General features: G+C 42.5%; 1 protein-coding gene across 4 annotated transcripts in view; it reads right to left on the bottom strand.

The window, feature by feature from the left end:
- Nucleotides 1–20,402, bottom strand: part of Aopep (aminopeptidase O (putative)) — a 286,649-nt gene that overhangs the window by 252,452 nt on the left and 13,795 nt on the right. The window lies entirely within an intron of this gene.

Below are 20,402 nucleotides of genomic sequence, written 5' to 3'. Positions count from 1 at the left end.
CTTATGCAAAACTGCAACTATTACCGCCTCTTGTTTTAAAAGATATTAAATGTATCAATTCTAATTTTGTGCATCAAAAGGTAAGTGGTTGTTTTTCTACTGTGATTCTAAATAACAAGTGTGAATGAGGGCTAAACGGCTTCATACACTGTATTCTTTGAGAGTAATAATTTAATCCACACAATATAACTCCAGGGATTAATGTACTTTTCACATTAGGACTGCTCTCCTATCAGCACTTCCAGTAAATTACAGGAAAATGAGCCAATTTACCAGGAGTGCATTCTGAGTATTCCTTTGAGATTGTTCATGGAGATTTTTCAAATTTATAGTTAAATACTCAAGGTATACATTACATCTTAATAGCTGAAAGCCCATTAACATTCTGGGTAATAGCTTTCTTGTGGCAAACAAAAGGTCTCATTTGGAAAAAAAAAGTATGCAAATATCTATAAAAGGAAAGAAGGAAATTAAAATGTGGAAGCAGATGTTGCAATACAATGTGAGAGCTCTTCAGAAAAGTCCTGAACCAAAATGCACTCTTACGTGATAGCAAACAACCAAGGGGAATTATTTGACTCACTCAGACCCTGACATCTACCTGATTTCTTTAGCATATGCTGCCTTGCCTTTATCCAAAAAATGGAAAACAAATGTCAGGTAAAAGAAGTGAAGCATGATGACAGAGGAGAGTATTTTAAAACTACCTAGAGGACTTCCTTGTCAACCCCAGAGCTGTAAACTGAGCACTGCCCCCTGCCCCTGTTTCTACCTTCCTCCTCACTTTCTTCTGCCCCTACAGACCTTATTATGGCCTCTCCTGCTGGACTCGCCTAGCAAACAACCCAACTGAGTTCTTAGTTTCTACCTCTCCCCTAGCTATTTCCCCATCAAAATCTCACTTAACCTTAGGAAACATGGCCTCTTATAGGGCAATGGTGCCTGCTCAAGGCAGACTTCCTTGCTTTTGGGGCTAGAGTATTAGTGGCTTCTGTATATCCTTGCTTTGGGGACTCTCATATCCATTTATAAAATCATGTTCTCCCTCCAAACCTCAGTTCAAATGCCTCAAAATCCTTCCTTGATTCCTCCTTCTCACTAACCAAACTATTTGGTAATGACTTTACTTTATTTTGGAGTTTACTTTGTTTTCAAACCAGGTAGCCTCAAACTTGCAGTAATTCTCCTGCCTCTGCATCCTGAATGCTGGGGTTGTAGGTGTGGAGCACCAGGGTTGGCTTGGTAATGAATTTAAATGCAACAGGAACAGAGAGAAGATACAAAGATCAGTTTGATTAGCATGTCTGTGTCATGCGATGCTGTCCGTCTCCCTAAGAAGTCAAGTCACAGCCAAGTGTCTCTTCCCACAATGAAGGACATGACAGACTAGCAATCACCAGCCCTCTTTACTACACTTAGACCCTTATTTCCTTTGGTATTTTTCTCTTGACAATATTTCCTTCTGAACAGTTCCCTCTTGTTCCTGGCATTAGGACACTCTGCAGGGCCCCTATCTTCATAAATGGGCTCCCCTAGCCCTACTGCCTATGTTGATGTACACAGTTGTAGGGATCAAACCCAGGGCTTGACACACTGCCACCACTGACAACATCTCCAGTTCTGTTTGCTAGTTTAACCCGTCTTTACTTTACTGAACCTTAAAGCTAAAACAATTTTTTGAGCACACTCAATCTAAATGTCATTTTACAACTGTAGACCACAGGACTCAGAGAGGTATAGCACTTCACACAAGTCAGCCACTTCTCATCTGTTTTTGAGGGATGAACTTTTCCACCTGCTAATACTTCCGTCTAGGTTGCACGTTGCCTCATTTGTACTGTCCAAATCACTACGTATCACTCCAAGCATCTTCACACCCTCACCTGTCTTTTTCAATCCACAGACTAGTAGTTAGGTTCTTTTGTGGTCTTTTTTTCCTTTATCTTTCTTTTTTTATTTTTCCCCCCCAGAGGGCAGTACTTAAAGCCACCACCAGGAGATAAAAAAAAACAACAACAACAACAACAACAACAAAAAAAAAAAAACCCAGCACCGTCACCTAAACTGTGTAACATGTAAGCCCATTGTACCTTGGTGCTCTCTCACCTGTCTCCTACTTGTTTTGGATGTCTGCATAAACTAAATCTCCCTTCTCTGGAAGCACACAGCTCTAGCTGGCGTCAATCGAGGTCACGGTCCCACATTTCAGTGAAAAAATGAGCTGACTGTGGTTGCAAGCGCATGTCTGTGGCTACTATGGAAGGCTTTCTCAGCAGATGGTAACCACATTTCTAAGAAGTCTGTTACTTCAGCACTTCTGGCTATTGCAGTGTTCTGATTTTAAATGCCGGCCTGCCCACCCACTGAAGCATTTTCCACTTGCTGTCATAAGTTATAACATGGAAAAGCCACCCTCCCTATCAAAACCAATGGTTAGTGCTTGGCTACCCACTGCAGCCTCTGAAGCTTACATGTTTATCTCGGCAACACCACTGAAAGGCTACAGAGGATCCATGCACAGCTACAAAAGCTATGCTTCAGAGAAGAGGCTGCCCTGTTTCTTCCAGTGTAGTCGAAAACAGCCCCCTTAGACACATCCCTAACTTCCATGGAAAATCACTCCATGCTTTTTCCAAGCTACAGAGTGCTGTGTATAGTTATGGTGGCCTCAAATATCCTGTGCTAAATATACTTGGGACGGATGATTCACTTCAGGTTCATGGCCATGGTCAGTGGAAAGCACTCTCTGCTCTAGGTTTTCCACGCACACCTCTGAAGGTGACGCTGGAGGCACTTGTGACTTTAACATGTAGTTACTTATAGAACAGGAATGGTTTCCGTAAATCCTAAAGTCCACTAAGACGCCTTCCTCCGGGCTGATTGTGTTTTCTTACAAAACACCTTTGCCTCCTTCATGCCTCATGTTTTGCTTCTCCCTTGCAGGGACTTGAGGCCAAAAGAAGAATTTCTGATTATGTTCAGGGTAAAAGCATAGGAAACGACATTCTAAGCAAATGCACCTAAGAAGCAAGCTGGTATAGCCATTTTAATATCTGACAAAATAGACTTCAAACCAAGCTAATCAGAAAACATAGAAGGGAACTACACATTCAAAGGAAAAATTCACCAAGAGGACATTACAGTTTTTTCTTCTTTTTTTTTTTTAAAAAAAAAAAAACAGGGTCTTTCTATGCAACCCTGTCCTAGAACTATGTAGACCAGGCAGTCCTTAAACTTAGAGATACACTTGTCTCTGTCTCCCAAGAGCTGGGAATAAAGGTGTGTGTCACCACGCCCAACTCAGCATTGGAATTCTTAACATCTATGCACCAAATACGAAGGCACCCAAGTTCTTAAATGAAACACTATTACATATTATACTGATAGTGGGAGACTTCAATAATCCACTCCCATCAAAAGACAGGTTATCCAAACAAATACTAAACAGATAAATGCTGGGGTTAACTGATGTTATAAACCAAATGGACCTAACCAATATTTATAGAACATTTCACCCAAATACAAAAGAATACACCTTCTCAGCACTTTATGGAACCTTCTCCAAAACTGACCACATTCCCTAACACAAACCAAGTCTCAACAGATACAACACAATTGAAATAACACCCTGCATTCTATCTGATTACCACAGATTAAAGCTGGATGCCAACAAAAACTACACAGAGCTTATAAACTAATGAAAACTAAACAGCTCACCACTGAATAAAAAATGGGTCAAGACAGAATTTGAGAGAAAATTAAAGACGTTCTAGAATTGAATGAAAATAACTATACAACATATCTAAACGTATGGGGCACAATGAAGGTGGCTGTAAGAGGCAAATTCATACCTCTAAGTGCCTATGTTAAACGGCAACAACAAAAACCTGGAGAAATCTCAGATTAGTAACTTAACAGCACACCTGAAAGCTCTAGAACAAAAAGAAGAAACGACACGAAAAAGGAGTAGATGTTAAGAAATAATCAAATTCAGGGTTGAAATCAATAAAAGAAACAAAACAATACAAAGAATCAATAAAACAAAAGGGTTACTTCTTTGATAACATCAATAAGATTGACAAACCCTTAGCCAAATTAACTAAAAATGTAGAGAAAACACTCAAACAGAATTAGAAATGTGTGGATGGAGGTTTCTGTCCTACCTGGTCCCACAGCCTTAAGTCCCAAATAAACCCATGAAGGCTTATACTAAGTATAAACTGTTTGGATGATGGCTCAGGCTTCTTATTTGGCTAACTCTCTCTTGTTAACTCATTTCTATTCATCTATGTATCTCCACTTTGTCTTGGCTAACTGGTGATGGCCGGCCCTCTTGCTCCATCGGCAACTGCATGGTGTTTCCCTGGTGGATCTCTCTTTCTTTCCTCTTCCCAGAATTCTCCTAGTCTGGTAGCCCTGCCTATACTTCATGCCTGGCTACTAGCCAATCAGCATTTATTCATCAACCAATAAGAGAAACATATATTCACAGCATACAGAAGGAAATCTCCCATCATCATATGGTTAGCTAGTGGCAAGCTGCATTTTCTGACCTTCTGACAGGCTTTATTTGTACAAGCAAGATATCATCACAGAAATGGAAAGGGGGATATAACACACAGAGAGGAAATCCAGAGAATCATAATATACTTTAAAAACCTATACTCCATCAAATTGGAAAATCTAAAAGAAATGGATCATTTTCTCCATAGGTATCACTTACCAAAATTCAGATGAGTAATTTAAACAGGGCTATAAATCCCTCATGAAATAGAAGCAGTCATTAAAAAAAACCTCCCCAACAACAAAAGTTCAGAGCAAGATGCTTGTAGAACAGAATTCTACCAGAATCCCAAATATGGGTTAATGCCAATACTCCTCAAATTATTTTATAAAATGGAAACAGAAGGAATGTTGCCTCATAAAAGGAGATCAAGGGGATAAAAAGTTGAAAAGGAAGAAGTCAAAGAATCTTTAATTGCAGATAATATGATAGTATACACAAGTGACTCTAAAAATTCCACCAGGAAACTCCTACAGCTAATAAACACTTTCAGAAAAGTAGCTGGATACAAAATTAACTCACAATAACTGGTAGCCCTCTTATATACAAATGATAAAAGGACTGATAAAAAGAAACCAGGGTAATAAGACCTTTCACAGTAACTTCACATAATATTAAGTACCTTGAGGGTAATACTAACCAAACAAATAAAAGACTTGTATGCTAGAAACTTTAAGGCAGTGAAGAAATTGGAAAAGATATCAGAAAATGGGAAGGTCATCTATGCTCATGGATCAGTAGGCTTAACATAGTAAAAATGGCAATCCTACCAAAAGCAATCTACAGATCCAATGCAATCCTCATCAAAATTCTAACACAATTGTTCACAGAAAGGACAACTATCAGCTCCATATGAGAACACAGCTAAACAATCCTGAATAATAAAAGAACAATGAGAGTTATCATTATCCCTAATTTCAAGGTGTACTACAGAGCTGTAGTAATTAAAATAGCATGGCCTTAGCACAAAAACAGACAACAGACAAATTGAAGGCCCAGACATAAATCCACACACCTATGGACACCTGATTATTGATAAAGAAGCCAGAAATACACATTGAAAAAGACAGCATTTCAACAAATGGTGTTGGTGAAACTGGATGGTTGCATGTAGAAATCCGAATAGATCCATACTTACCAGTCTACACAAAACTCAACTCCAATGAATCAAAGACCTCAACATGACACCCTGAACCTGAAAGAAGAGAAAGTTGGGAATAGCCTTGAATTTGCTGGCAAAGGAGAAGACATTTTGAACAGAATACCATTAGTGCAGGCACTAAGATCAACAATTAATAAATGGAACCTCATGAAACTGAAAAGCTTTTGCATGGCAAAGGACACTGTCATTCAGACAAAGTGGAAGCCTACCAAATGGGAAAAGATTTTTACCAACAATACATCTGACAAAGGTCTAATATCCAAAATATATAAAGAACTCAAAAAACAACCCTAGATATCAAGTAAACAACACAATTACATCAAGGTACAAATATAAACAGAATTCTCAAAAGAGGAAACTCACTGAAAAACACTTTCAAAATGTCCAAAATCTTTAGCCATCAGGGAAATGCCATTCAAAACTAAGGTATCATTTTGCACCCATCAGAATGGCTAAGAGTGACAACTCGTGTTGGTGAGAATGAGGAGTAAGGGGAACAGTCTTCTATTTATGGTGGGACTGCAAACTTGTACAGCCACTATGGAAATCAGTGTGATGGTTCCTCAATTAACTGGAATCAGTTTACTACAACATCCAGTTATACCACTCTTGGGCATATACCCAAGGGATGCTTTACCTACCATAGATGCACTTGATCAACCATGTTCATTGCTGCTTTATTCATAACAGCCAGAGACTGTAAAACAACCTAGACGTATTTGGTGGTTTTGTGTGTCAACGGGACACAAGCTAGAGTCACCAGAGGAAGAAGGAAATGCCTCCTAGAGATCCAGCTGTAAGGCATTTTCTCATTTAGTGATCAATGCGGGAGGATCCTGCCCAAGATGGGTGGTGCCATCCCTGGGCTCCCAGTCCTGGGTTCTATAAGAAGGTGGGCTGAGCAAACAAGGAGAAACAAGTCAGTAAGCAACTCCTCTCTGTGGCCTCTGCATCAGCTCTTGTTTCTGGGATCCTGCCCTGTTTTGAGTTCCTATCTTGACTTCCTTCAAAGATAAACAGCAATGTTGAAGTATAAGCCTAATAAACTCTTTCCTCCCCAGCTTGCTCCTTGGTCATGGTGTTTCATCGCAGTGACAGAAACCCTAAGACACTAAATGTCCCTCAACGGAAGAATGGATAAAGAAAATGTGGCAAATTTACACAATGGAGTATTACTCAGCCATTAAAAAAATGGCACCATGAAATTCACAGGTAAATGGATAGAATTAGAAAAAAAATTCTGAGTAAGGTATTCCAGACCAGAAAGACAAATATGGTATATATTTATTTATATGTAAATATCAGGTGTTAAGTCAATGATAACCAAGCTATAATTCATTGAACCACAGAAGGTATATTGTAAGAGATGGGGGAACAGATCTCATTAGACAAAGGAAACGGGTAGTTATAGATGTGGGAAACAGGAAGAGAAGGATCAAGTGGGGAGGGGAAGAGGAAAAGAAGACAAGTGTCAAGGGAGGGAATAAGAGGAAAGACAGCTAAAATTAAGGGCCATTTAAGGGGTAGTATGGAAACCTAATGCAATAGAACATTCCTAAAATATATACATATATGAAGGTGACCTACAATGAAATCACCAACATTGTTGGTAGACAGAGCCCCACCTATTGTTATCACATGAAGCTTCTAGAACCAGGGTTATACCTAATTGAGTTGTTGGTCAAAGGGATGCCATGGGAATCCCCAAACCACCCAGGCTGTTGCAGAGACTATAGGTTGCTCTCTACATACTGACAGCAAGGTCCTATTGCTGAAAACAAGACTGACTGACACAACCCATTGAACGTGGAGAAACAGAGCCAGTGCCTACATAGAGCCTTCACCCCTAAATTCTAGCATCTGTGGTAGAGCAAGGTTCTCTGTATGGTACCAAAAGAGAAACACAAACAGCAACCCAGACACAAACCCTTTGTTCTACAATGCTGTCCTGTCTCCAATATATGCTCAGACAATGGTGGCACAAAAGTTTGTGGGAGCAACAAAATGGAACTCATACACAACACTGAGACTAGGTATCCCAGGGACCTCAGTAAAACCAAATACTACTGTCCTTAATAAAAAGTACAATAAGACGATTCCTATTGACATTCTGCTATATTCACAGATCACATCCTTGCTCGGCAATTGGCAAAGCAGCTTCCTCTGCAGCAGATGGTAACAAATACAGAGACCCACGGCCAGGCATTCATAGTGTGAGATACCTTAGAACACTTAGCCCTCAACTGGATATCTCTATAAAGCCCCTCCCCTCACGGTTCAGAGAACCCTGAATATGAGGAGACAAAAGAGGAGTAAGGAGCCAGTAAGGACACCAAGGAAACAGGGCCTTCTGAATCAACATGAGGAAAACTCATAGAAACCTAAGCAAAGCATGCACAGAGCCTGCATGGGCCTGTACCAGGTCCTCTGTGTATATATTCTAGTTCCATCTGGAGTTTTTATGGTATTTCTGAGTGTGTGAGTGAGTAATGAGTCTCTAATTCTTGTGCCTTCTCTTGGGCTGTTTTCTTTCTGTGATGGGGGAAGTCCTTCTGTGTATATGCGTGTCTGATTGGTTGATAAATAAAGCACTGTTGACCAATAGGGAGGCAAGATAGGTGGGACGAGGAGTCGAGGATGATTCTGGGAAGTGTAGTCAAGGGTAAGGAGTCACCATGTGATCCCAGGAAGAGAGGACACATGGGGCTGCGTCCTCCATAAGATAAGACCTTATAAATATATATATTAGTAGTTATGGATTAATAATTAAGTCAGAGACAGCCAGCAAGAAACAATAGCAAATGGTCAACAGCTTCATAATTAATACAGTGTCTCGTGTGTTATTTGGGGGCTGAGACAGCAGCGGGACCCAGGCAGCTGGCGGTAAAGAATACACATTACATTTCTGTTTGTTTTGTCTAGTTTTGATATGCTAGTTTTTGTTTTATCTCATTATATTTTATTTTATCATTATCCCTTGGGAGCCTGTTTGTTTTCTAATGAGAGACAGAAAGGGAGTGGATCCAGATGGGAGGAGAGGAGGAGCAGAACTGGGAGTAGCAGGGAAGAGGGAAACCATAGTCAGGATCTACTATGTCAGAAAACATTTATTTTCAATAAAAGAAAAATGTTAAATAAATAAAAAGAACCAGCAAATGCTCTTAAAGATAGATAATTCGCCAGCTAAAAGATACTTAGATACATATAATTACAGGAACACAGCCAAATGCTGCTAAATTTGACGAGCTAATTTCAGAATCAGAAAGAAGCTTGGGCTAAGTCCATCCATACCACCCTGTGTCTAGAAGCAGGGTGTTAATACTCTGCAACTTCTTTCACTCTGCAGTTTTGAAATATACTCAATGCCTGTGGTATCAGTAGGCCAAGGCAGGAAACTGACAGATTCAGACCAACCTGAGCTACGACTCTAACCCTAGGCCAGTCTCAAGTGCACAGCTAACCCTCTTCTCAAAACCCCAAAGTCAAACAAAATGAAGGGAGTGACATGGGTACACAATCAGCTTGTTCTTGCTGCTGCCAGTATCCCCATGCAGATACTTTACAGCCCAGTTTTGAGCTCCCCCACTTTTCACTATTTGAATTCTCTCATTTTCACCAATCCAGAGACCTACAGTGAACAGTGCACACCTGCCATCCCACACTCACACTTCCTGGGTCAACCACTCACAATCCCACTGCTTGACATTAATTGGCACACCTACTTTCTTCAGTTTGCTTTTCCTGGTACCGCTTCTCTGTCCCTTTAGTTTTACTCTGCTCTATGGGTTGTTTCATCTGGACTGCCTCTTAAAATTTAGCTTTAATTTTAAAGATATTTTAATGATAATAATTCATTCTTTTCATACTCATCGCAGTTGCAGATCCCATGGTACAGATGTCCACCAGCCTATTTTGGGTTTCTACTTATAATGCTTTTTTTTTTTTGCTTCAAGATTATATTTGTATGTTTTTAAATTTTTTTCTGCATTGCTGTTTTCCTCTGTACTGACTTATTGATAAGTTACACAGTCTATCCTTTTCCTAAAGTCAATCTCTAGCAGTCTTCAAAATAACACAAGGACCTCAGAAAGTTCAATCATTCACTTCTCTTCCTTGCTCTACATAGGCTGCTGAACACTGATGCCAACACCTTAACGTCATATTGCTTTCCATGGGTCCCATCCAATATTTTCAGGCCAATATTTACTTGAACAAGTATGTTTGCTCACCTGCTTCCTTACAATATCTGACTCATCCATCCCTCTCTTTTGTTCTGTATCCAGTGCTGTTCTAGCCGTTGCATGAAAAACTGACTCTGTAGCTTTGGTTAGTGACCATTTTGTCCTACCCTACAGCTGAGGAATCTGAATTGTAGCCAGCAGGGCCATTCTTTTACAACTCCCCTATCTTGTCATCTACTGATACAGAATATTGTTGTGCCTGTCTGATGGAAGAAGTCATTCTGTAAATATGTCTCTCTTTGGTTAATGAATAAAGCACTGCTCACCAATAGGAAAGCAAGATAAGTGGGACTAGGAGTCCAGGAGGATTCTGGGAAAGAGAGGCACAGGAGTCACGATGTAGGATGCAGGAGAAGTAAGAGGTCCAGAACCTTTCTTCAGTAAGAGACATGGGAATACTCAGATTGGCAATTATGGGTTAAATAGTAAGTCAGAGCTAGCTGATAAGAAATAATAGCAAATGGTCAACAGCTTCATAATTAACACAGTGCCCTGTGTGTTCATTTGGGACTGATGCGGCTCTGGGACCAGGCTGGTGGGAAGAACAATCGTTACATATGGCGCCCAACGTAGGGAATGAACTCCTACTTAAGAATCTAACAAAAACTTAAAAAGGGATTTTAAAAACAAAAGAACAGAGACAAGCACGGCTTCTTGGTAGCAACATTTTCTCAGATGGACTCTGTTTTGCTAAAGGTAAGCATAGACTTGTTTGGTAAACTTAAGCCTGCCATCTTGGAAAGCAGTTAAATCAGCCACAGCTCTTAACAGATAAGAGATAGATGGCCAGAAAAACAAAGATTTAGAGTAAAGTCAGATTCAGATAAAGAAAAAAACCTCTAAAAGATTTATAGTGTGTTTAAAAATATATGTGGGCTTGGGAGAGGAAAAAAGAAAAACAGGATAGTTAAAACACACACACACAGAGTACCTACAGAATATAAGACAGTTAATGGCTTATGGTTTTTCATGATAGTGAGACACAACTTCTCCTGATATACCAATTACGTCTGAGAGGAAGATGGGCATCAAAGAAACTTATTATGGAATTTGCTTTCAACATGGTAAGATTAGTCATTTGGCCAAGAAAGTGTTCTTGCCTGAAATATTTGACTGTTGCTATATAAACTGGACATGCAGGACCCACAGGAAAGTGACTACTGAATTTGGACAGTCCTACAGGGTTCCTGCTTCATGGAAGAGTCTGCCAGACATTCTTCAGGACACACACACACACACACACACACACACACACACACACACAAATGACTAATAAACTGCCAATATAGGCGGACAGTTTAAAATTTCCTGTTTTGCTGAGAAGTCTGCCAGACACACTGTGGTCTATGGATGCCCCAACATTACAGAGGAACTTTGGGTGACTGTCCAGGTAGCAAGATGTCTCTGTTAATTCTAGTGTTTACATATCATCCTTCTGTGGTCTTTGATGGAGTTGTAGATAGTTATAGTTTTCCTTAGTTATGATAAAAGATAAGCTACATATAAGACTTTAGACTCACGCAGATAGACGATAAAATACTTTCTTTAAATCTTAACGTTAAAGAATAAAATATTGTAATTATTGATGGGGGAAGTCCTGTGTATATGTCAATAAAGCACTGTTGGCCAATAGGGAAGCAAGATAGGTGGGACTAAGAGTCCAGGAGGACTCTGGGTAGGAGAAACACAGGAAGTCAAGATGTAATTGTCATAGGGATAAGAAGCCTGGAAAGTTCTCCGGTAAGAGAAATACTTAGATTAACAATTATGGGATAAATACTTAAGTCAGAGCTAGCCAGTAAGAAACAAGCAAGGCCAACAGCTTCATAATTAATACAGTGTCTTGTGTGTTATTTGGCGGCTAAAGTGGCAACGGGGCCCAGGCAGGAACCCGCAATACCTGTCTGTATACACATCTTCTGTGTTTTCCTTATGACACTCTTCTGTGTCATTTAGCATATGTGAATGAGGACTTGGGAACTCTGCTCACATACAGCCAGCCTGGGATAGACAGCAAATTCCCTCCATTCTTTATTAGGAAAGAATAAATTTCCTCCTCCACTGAGTGTAGGGGTCACCGCCCTCTCATGGCTTAGGGGTTATGTCAGTAACTCTTTGGTTCTCTTATGCACTGGGTGACCAACTGTGATGATTTCCTCTCATTGGACCTTCACAGCACAACTCGGCCTTGGTTTTGCATTTGTTGGATACTGTTCTCCCATTAATGAATTAGCCCTCCGCTATTAGCACTTACAAACTCTCAAAGGCAGCAGCAATGTGCACACAAATCGAGGAGAGAGAAGCAGGAAAGACTGCAGGAAGTTGACACCTACCTACAAGAAGAGAAGGGCACTGGGTTTCTAGTCTGAGGCTTCTCCCAAGAGCAGGTTCTACCTAACTGGTTTTGCGCTGAGTAGCTAAAACTCACATTAAAATCTGCAGCCTTCACTGGCTAAAGAATCCAAGAATAGACTCTAGGATAAATAGCATGGCCAGTATAGTCAGTGGGGAGGGGTTGGTCTGGCAGGAGGCCTCTGTAGGTGACCAGTCTCAGGCTGAGGAAGATGCCATTGCTAGCTTTTGCACACACACTGGCCAATGATCTGTAAAGAGTCAGACTTGTACCAGAGGATGAAGGCTATGTCCCAGCTTCCAGCCTAAACCATACATATGGAGAAAGACCTGTTTCCCATGACTCTGAGGGCTTGGTCCTTGTCATGGCTGTGCCCGTGTCAACAATATATATATACACTCAGCACTCCCACTGCTCCCTACAAAAGGAAATTTCAGAACTGAAGAATAATACACAAGAAATGAAAATTTACTAGACTGCTTTCAATAGCTTAGAGATTCAAAGGAAAGCGTATAAAGGAGAGGCAAACAGTCATACAGGTAATATTCAATCTGGAAAACAGAACAAAAATGTTGGAAGAAATTAACACAGCATCCCAGGTACCCCTGAGATAAAAATCAAAGGTTAAACATCAACATAATTTGAATCTAAAAAAAAAAATCTGGTAAAACAAAAATGAGGCCGCGAAACACCGTAAGAGGCCATGGCAAGCGTAGTGCAACCAGTTCCTAGATCCAGCTTCAAATACTACTTTCCAGTGGAAGGGACCAGGTTCCTCAGACAAACAGATGCTTACAGGACACGGCAGGGAAAACACAAGATGAGCCTAGAGGGTGTCCACTGATTCTAAATGAAGTCAAATGACAGCCAAGACCAGCCCCACAGATTCTTCTGGGGGGAGGGGCGGTCTCGAAAGGACAGGGGCCAACCTGAAGAGCTCCTAAAGGCTGGACCAGGGAGAGCAAAAAGCAAGCAGTGGTGACACTGGGTTAGAACCTAAAGAATGGAAATGCACCCATGAGTCTATTCTCATATAAACATAAGGCCGACTGCATGGATGACTATGCCATCTTACAGTAGACTTAGTGCATGATGGCGAACAGAAAAGGGGAAATGCCTTTCTCGTAGAGAAACACAGAAAGCTTCACACTGGCAGGCTCAGCATCAGCACCACTGAGCTGCCAGTCACCACTTCACATGCAGGGAGAAGGGTGCTTGGTACTGGAAGGTAGACCCTCAGTTGCCTTTCTCCCTGTCAGCGGCCAGGCCACACCCGACTGCATCCTCACCTGAGGTCGTCTGTGGTCCTCAAGCCTAGCTAAAGCCACACGACTTGCTACTGCAGGTTAAGTTTATACTCCTACCTGGCACCTGATCCCGAGCATGTAGGCTAAGCCAGACTGAATTATGTGGTGGGAAACTTTCTGCCATACTCTAGAAACAAGTCAGTAATTCCTTTGTTCTCTAGGTTTTCTGAGTGAAAAGCAGAGGGCTTGTCGCTCCCCTTCAGGATCTGTCATGCTATAACAGGGTGGCAATCTCTCCTGAGGAAGCTCCTCTCACAGTTTTGAGGAAAGGTTTCTCTTTCCCTTTAAGGCTGCTCTCTGCTGTCTCTGTCTTGTGTCTTCCTCCCAGCGGCTCTCTTACTTCTAGGCTCCACCCATGGCCTGGCTGTGAGCCTCTCTTACCTAAAGCAGCTCATTCTGAACAGTGACTGTGTGTTAGCCCCTTCTTCAGACATGCTGAATCTGACCTGCATTCTTGCTACCACACCCAAAATCACACTTCTCTGAGCGTGAGAAAACACCACACACATGAGAAGACACATGATCACGTTGACAGACATCCTAAGAACACCTGGCCAGTACAGAGCAACATTATCAAGGTTCTGAAGAGCATGTGTGACACAGTTCAGTCCGACGTAAAATGTGCCAGGGCAGGAAAAACAAGCGGACATTCATGGAAATACTATAGCTAAAAGCATATACAAAGACAACCTTTTAAATTTAACAAATATATAGTATACAAGATGGCTTAGGGAAGCTGGTGATGACTGTGTGGTAATTCCCTCCACTATCTCTGTAACTTCCTGATAAACCTACATGTGTTTCAGAAGCAACCATTCATCTTTAAAACTGTGGCCACCGAAGAGGGAAAGATGGCAACTCAGGGAAAGCCTTCCGGAGCAGGGAGCCCTTGTCTCAAAAAAGACTGAAATATTCCAAATTAGGTGAAACACAAAGATCAAAGAACCTGATAAGTGCAAGCATGATAAATCTAAAGGAAGCCAAAAAAACTAAACAACTGCTAAAAAAGCAGCCAGAACAAAATGATACAGTCCCTCACAGGGAGCCTGGTCCCTTCAAGACTGAGTCCTCGCACCCAAGAAGGCCTCAGGAAATAGTCTACTTAATGGAGGGCAAGCTTCTCTCGGGTATGTCTGTCTTGAATCTTATACTACCGACTGTTACAAGCACTGTTCCTGTACTTGTCAAGATGGCAGCCCATTCCTGATCATCATTAAGACTGGGTACAAGTGGAGTTTGAATTTTTACTCTCCTCCAGGAAGTCTCACAAGCACTGTCCTGGTAAAGAACCATTGCTTACAGAGGTGGCTCCCAGCGTTCCCACCCTTGGAACTTTTCAACTCACTTCCCTGTCTTCCCAGGGTCAGTCGAGATGCTGTTCACTGGTGCCCTTAACGAGTTTAGCGCAGTTTAAAGCTGAAGTATTTAGAAACAGCAGAAATGGTTTGACCCAAGAACTATCATCAACTCTGAGGTAATTTTAACCTTTGCATTCAGGCTGCTTTCACTTTGCTATTTGGGTTCTAGTACTACAATCCTAGGCTTTTCCCCTTTGTTCTTTATTTTCTTTTGCTTTGAATAAAATAACAGTGTTGAACAAGAGAAAACTGTGTCCAGAATTACCAGGATATTCGGAACTGAAACTCCCCCTGGAGCTGTAACTCCAACCACACCCCCACATGTGTATAAACTACAATTGGGTCTTTCATTGCAGAACTCAGACCCATGAGGTAATTCCATCTATCACTGAGTAAATAATGCAGGAAATGTAGTCCAAGGGGGATTTTACTTTACTCCCTTAACTATAAATAAAAACATACAACACTTTGCATGTGGTAGCATGTCAACTTCTCAACCAATCTGTAATCCACCGGTAAGAACTGTGCTGACTCTCTTGTCAAAGTCACCACTTTCAGGAAGCACAGGGGGGTAATTGCCTGTAGTCAGCAACCACATGTGAAAGACCCCATTGTGATGTGTCTGCAAAAGCAAAAATGTAAGTGCGAGGTGGGAACAAAGCAGAGCTCTGACTGTCCTGGGAACCGCAGAAAGTGGGCATGAGGATGAAGCAGGAAGCTGGGCAGAGTCAAGACGGTCAGGGTTAGGAGAGTGGGTAACCCTCAAGTAGGCTTGACCTCAACAGGCAACCAGTCAGGGGCTGGGAAGAGGTCTGGGATGTGAGCACCAAAACCAATTGTGTTTTACTTCCACTAGCACAGGCTGACCCTCAATTCTGCTGAAGCATGTCACGGCATGTCAGGATGTCAGCGTTTCCCCTGCTACCCTGGTCAGATCTACTCACGGGGAAGCAATTCCTCTGCCTGGTGTGTTGGTGCTCACAGTGTCAGCAGTACTGGCCGGCAGAGATCAGGTTGTCCATCAATTTTCAATCCCTCTGACTGTCACCCCACCCATGACGTGTACTGACCAGTCCCCCATTTTAGCAGCCATGACAGGCTAACATGTGCTTGCATGACCTTGCCGCTCCTATCCTGGTCACTAAGGTCAGATGCCCTCCTCATGGCAAGGAACCAATCGGAAGTTAGCTGGTGGGGCTGTGCTTTACAGCTCTGGGTGTGCTTTTCAGACAGTGCACAACAGTGATGTGCAGAGCATAGCAACCGCCCTGGGAGGGCCTATGGGCCATTACAACCAGTTGACCAATCAACACAGGGAGGGTCACCCAAACCTGGAAGCACACCAATCCTGAGACTGTTTCATACGCCTAGACACTCCCCTTACGCTGCCCTTTAAGGTCCCTGCCTCGAGGTTACTTGGGGTCTTTCTCCAGCCATCTGCCATGGTGGCGGGGTGAAGGGCCCAAGCTAATGGGGTTAGCTGGTTAAACATCTACAATAAAAGACTCTTTGCTTTTGCATGGAAATGGGCCTCTTGGTGATTTTGGGGTTCAGAATTTGGGCACAACAGAAGCAGCTCTGCAGTGTACAAGTGAGACTGAATTATAGTGGGGTGATCAGCAGAGACTCCTGTGAGCAGGGCTCCCTGCGCTTAGAGGGAAGGAGGCTTCACTCTTCCACTTCATTGTCAAGACTACCCCTGCTGCAGCCTCTGCTTCTTAGATGTGCCATGAGAAACACTGAAACATTTGTTTCCTGGCATTATCATGTGACCCTGGATCCATCACACAGTGGATGACATACTGGGCTTCCTAGTTGGGAGACACCATGTCTACTACAGCAACTCCTACAAGGAAAACATTCTCCTACAAGGAAAACATTTAATTGGGGTGGCTAGTTCACAGTTTCAGAGGTTCAGTCCATTACCATCACAATGGGGAACATGGTGTCCTGCAGGCAGACACAGTGCTGGAGCTGAGAGTGCTACATCTTGATTTCTGTCCTGGAAGCTGCTTCTCCTACTGGTAAAACACACTGTCTTACCACATCCCTTTCCTTTTCTGCAACTCAACCTAACCAACTGTCAACTTTTAAATTCTACTCCTTTGGCTTCTTTTATGCAGCTCAATAACACTGAATGCCAACAATGCTCTTACTAAGCCAAGACCATCATCACCATGGAGGCCTGCTTCCTGGGGCTCCTGTAACTTTTCTAGGTACTGATGTGGAGAAGCAGGTATCTGCCAGCAAAATTCCAGGCCTGGCATGGAGTTGATGGGGCCTGAGGCTCTTCTTCTTTTAAGGTAGACAGAAGTGTGACACAACTGACTGGATGTTCCGGCTGAACTGCATGCGGGGGGGGGCACGCAACAAGCACAATGCATGCCTTTAAAAAACTTTATTAATTGTAGGGGCCATGTGTATGCAGAGGTCAGAAAGACAAGCTTGGGGGTCCCCCCTCTCGTACCTGTGGGTCCTGGGGATGGAACTTAGGTTGTCTGGCTGTGATTTTTATTAAGCTATGAAAATTTGGGGACTGTTCTACACTAGTGATGTTTTAACATGTTCTGAGTTTACAGCCTGTACCCAGTCTCTCATCTCTCAAGCCTCCAAGGTTTAAGATCCCAAAGCACACCAGTTCCATATCTCAAGGAGATGGAGGAAGGAAAAAAAAATTCTTTACCTTGTTTTAAAGATACAAACTCTGACAGTTAAAGCCTATCTGAACAACCATTCATCTGAGTGTGCCAGGCTGTCCTCCAGCCATGGTCCTGTCTTTCTGAACCCACACAGGAACACTTCCTCTCTACTACACTTTCCTCTTACAAGCATTAATAACTGCACCATTCACCCTCAACTGGGTACCAGGCTTTGCTGTAATCACTTTGACCACCTTAACTCACTTAGTAGGCATTGCAACTATGACATCAGTGTTGTCATTAGGCTTACAAGTATCAGAGCTACAGCACAGGAACTCTACAATCTGCTTAAGGTCACACAGCTGATAACTAAACTGATGGAGTCAACATGAACTCATAGCCTTCAAGTTCTGATCATCTCCCTCTACCTCCCCAGAGTTGGGATTACAGGCATGGGTTCCACATCTGGTTTGTGCAATACTGAGAATTTAACTCAGGGGTCAGAGAATGTTTGCAAGAGCTATATCCCCAGTTCATTTTGCTGTTGTTTGCATGTTCTGATCAGAGTGTCTTGCAACCCAGGCTGGCCTTGAGACTGCTATGCCATAGAGGACAGTCTTGAACTTCTGATCTTTCCACCTCCACTTTTCTTAAGTGCTGGAACTGTGTGACCTTTACCAAAAATGTTAAAATAGAAAACCATCCTACATGAAGGGCTTTGGCAACGCTGACCACACACTTGTGATAGGAAAGGCCTGCTGAGATCCATGCTCAACATGACACAGAGGCCTGTTTTGATGTCCTGGTAGAGTTTTCAGAATTGGTAAGCACAACTGCAAAGTTTCAGGTCTTTACACTGCTCTACATTCACAAGATCCACAGGCAGCGATCAGATCAAGTAAAGGCAGAAGCTAATGAAAGTATGGGCAGCCTGTAGCCAGTCTCGGGACAGAGAGAAGAATGGAGGAGGTGGTTCCAATGGAGGGGGGTAGACCTGCTCCTGCTGGAGTGCAGGAGTCAGATCAGCAAGGTACAGCCAGAGGGGTCTCTGGCATTCTGGTAGATAGAGTTAGCCAGAGTGAGCAAATGTGGGACACACACCCAGGAAAGGAGTTCTCAGTTTGAGAGACTGAATATATAAAATTATTGTATATTTATTTATATACTTACTAAGCATTATATAATAATATATAAAATGTTATTCTCTGCTCACACAATACATCCTGTCCACAGTTTCCCCTCCTTCCACTACTGCCAGTTCCTCGCCACCACCTTCCCTCTCCCCCACACCCACTCCTACTCTGTTTACCTTCAGAAAAGAGCAGGTGTCCCAGGGATAATCAACCAAACACAGCATAACAAGATACAACAAGACAAGGCACAAACCTTCATTATCAGGGCTGGAAGAAGCAACCCAGTAGGAAGAAATGGGCCCCAAGAGCAGACAAAAGAGTCAGTGACACCTACTCCCCAACTCCCACTGTAAAGCGCCTCACAAAAACACCAAGCAAACTACAACATGTGTGCAGAGGACCTAGCTCAGACTCCATAATTGCTACTTCAGCCTCTGTGAGCCCCTATGAACCCTGCTTAGCTGATACTATGGGTTGTTCTCCTGGTGTCTTCAACCCCTCTGGTTCCTACAATTCTTCCTCCCCCTTTTCCCTGGTGTTACCAGATCTCCAGGGGAGGAACCTGATGGAGACCTGCAACCTGGGTGCTCTCGCCACCTAATGCTTGGCTGTGGGATGAGACTAAATTTTATGATGATCAGGTGTGGATCATGCTGTCATCTCACTCATCTTCAATTTCTTGTCCTTTTCTTTATTTCACTGGAGATTAATATGTGGTAGTTTCCTACAGCGTTGGATGTTGCACATTCAGCCCCGCACCTCTGAAAGGTGCATCAAACAATCACTATCTTTGTTTTCCCTTCCATCCAACACCACGCCTACTGTCTGCCACCAGGAATGTGGCACTGGATTACACACCCTAAATGTAAGGAGTGACAAAACCTGATACCTATCAGACAAAAAGTGTGTTTTAGTTGCAATCTAGTAAAATCCCACAATGTAACATTGTATCCCCTTAAACAGAGTGTTTCATGCTTACATTCCACTAGCGCTTACATTAGAACCAAGCACCTAACACTGACTGTCATGCGGCTGATGATGGTGATGTTTTCTGTGTATATGTTTCTCTTATTGGTTGATGACTAAAGCATTGCTTGGCTAGTGGCCAGGCAGGAAGGATGTGAGGCGTGGTTACCAGATGAGGAGAAGTCTGGGAAGTGTAGGCAGAAAGGAGACCGGGAAGAGAGGACCCACGGCAGGTGTTCTCTTCGACCACACAGAAATACATAGATGAGTAGTTATAGGTTAATAATTAAGAGAGCCTATAAGAAGCCCAAGCCACCAGCCAACAGTTTCATAATTAATACAGTGTCTGTGTGTTTATTTGGGGCTGATGCAGCTGTGGGACCAGGCTGGTGGGAAAGAGGGCTAGTTATGTGGCATTCCATGCTTTCCAACTTCGCAAAACACAATTCACAAAAACATTTTTACTACCATACACTAAAAGTGGGCACCCTGGGAGTCAGAAGATGGTGCAAAGGTGTTAAGAATGGAAAATTGGGAAATAAATCCATTTTTAGGCCTACTTCTCACTCACACAGGTATAGCCTTGCTGGCGAACAACAATGAAAAGGATGAATCCAGTTTCCACAAAGCAGCTCTGAGTGGACAAAGAGGTCACCTGAAACTCTTCAGCAGGAAGACC

This window comes from Mesocricetus auratus, unplaced genomic scaffold, assembly GCF_017639785.1.
Source record: "Mesocricetus auratus isolate SY011 unplaced genomic scaffold, BCM_Maur_2.0 Super-Scaffold_100013, whole genome shotgun sequence".
Lineage (NCBI taxonomy): Eukaryota > Metazoa > Chordata > Mammalia > Rodentia > Cricetidae > Mesocricetus > Mesocricetus auratus.
The sequence above is the reverse complement of the archived record's forward strand: the minus strand, read 5'-3'. Positions and strand labels throughout refer to the sequence as shown.